The sequence below is a fragment of the Sorex araneus genome, chromosome 2 (genome assembly GCF_027595985.1).
Source record: "Sorex araneus isolate mSorAra2 chromosome 2, mSorAra2.pri, whole genome shotgun sequence".
In the NCBI taxonomy this organism is placed as follows: domain Eukaryota; kingdom Metazoa; phylum Chordata; class Mammalia; order Eulipotyphla; family Soricidae; genus Sorex; species Sorex araneus.
Window position 1 is genome coordinate 153,880,751 of NC_073303.1, and position 5,766 is coordinate 153,886,516.

Consider the following 5,766-nt stretch of genomic DNA (forward strand, 5'->3'; position numbering starts at 1 on the left):
CTAGGAACCAAGGATAGCTTCAAGGCACCACTGGGTGCAGAGAGAGGCAGGAGTGGTGGGCTGGGGAGGTGGGGGCAAAGAGAGATTGAATGGAAGACCAAAAAGTTTCACCTGGCAGGGAGGGAAGGGAGGAAGGAAGGAAGTAGGGAGGGGGGAAGGGAGATCAAGAAAACTTTCCCAACCTTACTCCTGACACAGTTTCTGTTAAACCAACATACATTAGCTTCTTTAAATTTTCTTTTATTTTCCAAAAGTATTTTATATTTGTTTTTTAAATTTAAAATCTTGGGGCTGGAGAGATAGCACAGCGGGTAGGGCGTTTGCCTTGCACGCGGCTGACCCGGGTTCAAATCCCAGCATCCCATATGGTCCCCTGAGCATGGCCAGGGGTAATTCCTGAGTGCAGAGCCAGGAGTAACCCCTGTGCATTGCCAGGTGTGACCCAAAAAGCAAAAAAAAAAAAAAAAATTTAAAATCTTGTTTGTGTTAAGAGATCACCACTTTCCTGTATATTTCAAAAAAATCATTTTCTGTAAACATGGGGGAATCTTTAACTATAAAAGCAAGTATCAGAAACTTGCTATTCTGATGAAAATTAATTCTTAATTTTCTTGAATTATGAAAACTAAGAAAAATCATTTCTTAAATGAAGCTGAGGTAGTCATGACTCTTTAAGATAAATACACATAAAACTTACTTAGGCAGTTATTATATTAGAGGAGACATATATATGTGTATGTGTGATAATATGATACATAAGCAAATACTAAATACATAATTACTAAATACATTTATTTAGTATTTGAAACTTAGGCAAAAATCAGAGTGTACTCTTATAGAAGGATATGTGTAATGCATATAAGGAAAAACTATTAGTGTTTAGAGAATGTAAAAATGTATTTTCCTAATTTTTAGTATAATTTGGAAGAACTAAAACTAGTTTCAAACTGTCAGAATACAGCTTTTACTAATGGTATTGATAAGAATTTGGTTCAGCAAAGAATGAGAATTATTTCACTATTGATTTTCTCTGCTTCAGGGATATTGTGCCTTCATGGTGCTTCTTCATTTTATTAGCAAAAATTTTTCCCACGCTCCTACTCTAGATCATTATCTCTGCTGAGTAGTAGGGAGAGAATCAAGGGGCTGATGATAAAGGGTGGCAGTAAGGACTTGCCTATGGATCCCCTCATTGCAATTTGGGGGCAAGAGGAGAGACACTGATAGAGAATTGGTCATTACAGAGTGTACGGAGCAAGAGGAGTTTAAAACCTTTCTCTGTGCTATGCATTTTTTTGGGAATCCGATTAATTAGTATATCGATAGACCTTTCTGTAAAAAAAATAATTTAGATTTATATCATGATATATGTGGGAAGTTAGTGCATTCAAGAATGATGCAACTATCAATCGCATTGTCTCACTGTTGTCCCGTTGTTCATCAATTTGCTCGAGCGGGCACCAGTAACGTCTCCATTGTGAGACTTGTTACTGTTTTTGGCATATCCAATATACCATGGGTAGCTTGCCAGGCTCTGCCGTGCAGGCAAGATACTCTCAGTAGCTTGCTGAGCTCTCCGAGAGATATGGAGGAATCGAACTCATGTCGACCACGTGCAAGGCAAATGCCCTACCCACTGTGCTATTGCTCCAGTGCAACTGTCAATATATTTTTTAAATCATTTTTTCAGCAGGGCTGAAGGAATAGTATAGCAGGGAGGGCTCTTGCACACTGCTAGAGTGCAAGAGCCCTCTAACCAATTAACTCAGGTTTAATCCCCAGCACCACATGTGGTCCTTTGAGCTAGGTAAGAGTGATAGTTAGAACACATCCAGGAGTAAGTCTGAGAATATTGCCAGGTGTGGACCACTAATTTTTTAAATAATCACTTTTTCTGTATTATTGAAATATTAGTAGATCTAACAGAAAACAGCCACTATAATTTTAAGTAGTAATGTACGTAAATAATGTAATGAATTGGATATATGTACATATATGTATATAAGTGACAGCAGTAGTGAAACATAAATAAATGCAGTTTTCTTGGTGGGTCCCTCTCGGTTAGCCCTGCAAGCTACCAACAGTATCCCGCCGGCATGGCAGAGCCTGGCAAGCTACCCGTGGCATAGTCGATATGCCAAAAACAGTAACAACAAGTCTCACAATGGAGATGTTACTGGTGCCGGCTCAAGCAAATCAATGAACAGCAGTTCTTGGTGGGAAAGCTGCAGGTATTACTGATGTAAGGGCAGTTATAGTAAATACTTTTAATCTCAGTGACTATGACCACAGATAAAGGAAAACTATGTCAAAATTAAATGTTTGTGCATTTTTAAAAGAACAGAAAAAAAAATGTGCCCTGCATAGAGACCTCAGATACCCTGTATATATTCTTTCAACTAGGCTATGGACTTGTGCCCATCTGTAAAAATTTCTTGCCAGACAATAAAATAATTATTACTGTTTAATTGATAGTGGTTTGCAATCAGTGTTTCCAGATCCAGTGTATGACTGAAATACAAGCACGAAAATATGTAAATCTGTATCTGTACCCTCATGGTGATTCATTAATAAAAAATAAAAAATAAAATAAAATAAAACAGTGATCAGATTCATAAAAAAATAAAAAGGTTGAAAACCACTTTTCTAAAGAACTTTTATTGCAGAGATATTTTGAAATTTGTATTCTCTATGTAGTTGACAGTTGTGTTTCCTTTTATGTAGAAGTTTGCTATGTTAGAACACAGACAATAATTTTTGATTGCTATGTTAAGTGGTATCAGAACAGATGCAGATATTTTTATTCTAAACATTCCTTGTCATCCTTATTAAAATAATTCAATATTCACTGAAGCACTGTAGCAGTTGTTGTCGTCCCATTGTTCATTGATTTGCTCCAGCAGGCACCAGTTATATCTCCATTGTGAGACTTGTTATTACTGTTTTTGGCATATCAAATACCCATGGTTAGCTTGCCAAGCTCTGCTGTGTGGGCGGGATACTCTCGGTAGCTTGCCAGTCTCTCCAAAAGAGATGGAGGAATCGAAGCTGGGTCGGTGGTGTGCAAGGCAAACGCCCTACCTGCTGTGCTATTGCTCCAGTCCGTTCAATATTCAACATCTGAAGTATTTTGAATACTATTTGGAAATTTCACAGATATTGATCATGATGGTTAGGATTGCTCAGTTAAACTATGGAAAAATTTAAGTTTCTTTCTCCAAAATTTTGTCTCTGATCATGTAGTTCTATATACTTGGAATATTTTATTTCTTTTTTCCCCCAAATTACTCAAGCAATTATCCTTGCTTAAAAAGTTTCCATGTTTACTGAGTTTGGGGTCACCTTTATCTCTACTTGGGATGTATAATTTCTTTCTTGTACTTTCTGGAGTACCCTCAGCTCACTCCTCCTTGGAGGAGCCCACATTCTCTCTTGAATGCATGTTCCCCATTTTCTCTCTCCCTCTCTCATGCTTCACATTTTCTAAGTTAAACATTCAATTTCATGAATAAATACATAAAAATATAAAAGGATCTTGATATATAACAAAATATGAATAGTACTGAGAAGTGGGAGGAACGGAAGAGTGAAGCACCGTGTAAAATTAGTTGATCACTTTAAATCTCCCGCACTGAATAGGTCACCAATCAAAACAATGAGATGGTTGATGGTACTAGTTGGCAACAGATGGAAGTGAGACCCCCAGCCAGGCCCGCCCTGTTTTCCTCTTCCTAGTCCCTTGTGTCCTTCAGTTGCCCTTCCCTCACTCTCTTAATTCCCCAACGGTCTACAGAGTCAAGTCAAGAGCCACATCCTCAGAGTTCTTTCCAGCCAGATACAATAAAACTCATCAGCCAGACAGAAAGCAGGCTGAACACCTAAGGAAAACACGGGCAAGATATCTGGGAACCACTGAGGCACAGTCTGGGAAAAGCCTAGGGATACAATTTCTGACTTGGAAAACATACACTGGATATGGAGTGAAACAGAGACAATCCAGGCCATCAGTAGACAGCAAGGGACACTGGACTTATGATGTCATTCATAGAATAGGCATGGGATTTTTATTAAAATAATATGATAAATGGCAAGACATTACATTGTGGATGTAACAGTGAGTAAGCAAATATATATACAAGCAAATATAATATACGTCATCTAATATGAATATATATCATCACTGTATCACTGTCATCCTGTTGCTCATCGATTTGCTCAAGCGGGCACCAGTAACGTCTCCATTTTGAGACTTTTTGTTACTGTTTTTGGCATATCGAATATACCACAGGTAGCTTCCCAGCCTCTGCCATGTGGGTGAGATACTCTCAGTAGCTTGCCAGGCTCTTCGAGAGGTGGGGGAGGAATCGAACCCAGGCCTGCCACATGTAAGGCAAACACCCTACACTGTGTTATGTTTATATAATGTATTAATATATTATATTAGTATAATATAATATAAATACATACTATATATTTATATAGTATATATTTATCAAGATTATGCTTTCTTAGCAATATTACTAATCCTAAAGAAAGAAAACTTGGATAAGGTAATTTTGAAGAAATAATTCACCAAACTTAAAAGTATATTTGAAGGACCTACTAAGAGAATAACACACGTCTTCATTACTAACACATGCTTCAAAACACCTGTTAAAAGTAGTTAATGATTTTTTCACACATATGGCTATTTTGACTCTAAATTTAGAAATTACAGAAAAATTTACTGCATTTTATGTATTTACTTTGTCTTCACAAAGGAAGGTCATAAAGAGAAGGGAGGAGAGGAGAAGGAAGGAGGTAAGGCCAACCTGGGTTTGATCTCCAACATGGTCCCCAAAGTAACACCACTCAGAAGTGATTCCTGAGTGCAGAGCAAGGAGTAACCACTGAGCATCGCCAGGTGTTGCACACACATATATATTATATATATAATATATGTGCATACATATGTATATATATCCACACATAAACACACATGCATATATAATTGTAGCACCGTTGCACTATCATCCCATTGTTCATCAATTTGCTCGAGCAGGCACCAGTAATGTCTCCATTGTGAGACTTGCTGTTACTGTTTTTGGCATATTGGATACGCCATGGGAAGCTTGCCAGGGTCTGCTGTGTGGGTGGGATACTCTGGGTAGCTTGCCGGGCTCTCTGAGAGGTACGAAGGAATCAAACCCTGGTGGCTGCATGCAAGGCAAATGCCCTACCTGCTGTGCTATTGCCCCAGTCCACATGCATATATATAAATATATATTATGTAATTACATATATAATTAAAATAATTAACTGCAGTATGCCAAAATAGATGATCATTTTCTACTTTCCAAGAGTGGATTTGTTACAATTACTGAATGAGAAAACAGATAAGTCTCCCAGATCTACCAAGCCTAGAGCTGTCAGTGGGATCTATGATAAACAGGGAATTTTGATTGTGGCTTTATATCTGCAATAAGGTTTTTAACACTTTTCTGATCACTTGGGCTAAGAGACACCTACTTGTTATTTGCAATTTAAATTTTCAAAGAATAGGAACTTAATGTTACTCCTTAAACATTTCTAGGTCTTCTTTCTTAACTTTTCAATGGCCATCTACCTAATCTTTGAAAATATTTCTTCTTGTTTTCTAAAGTAACCTTTTCACTTCACTTGAAATAAAGATTGAATGGTAATGAACTAATCAGGGCTGCTCACTAACCCTCCAGGCTCAGTGAAGGACATTGGCAACAGAGATATTGCTAAGCACAAATAGAGGGA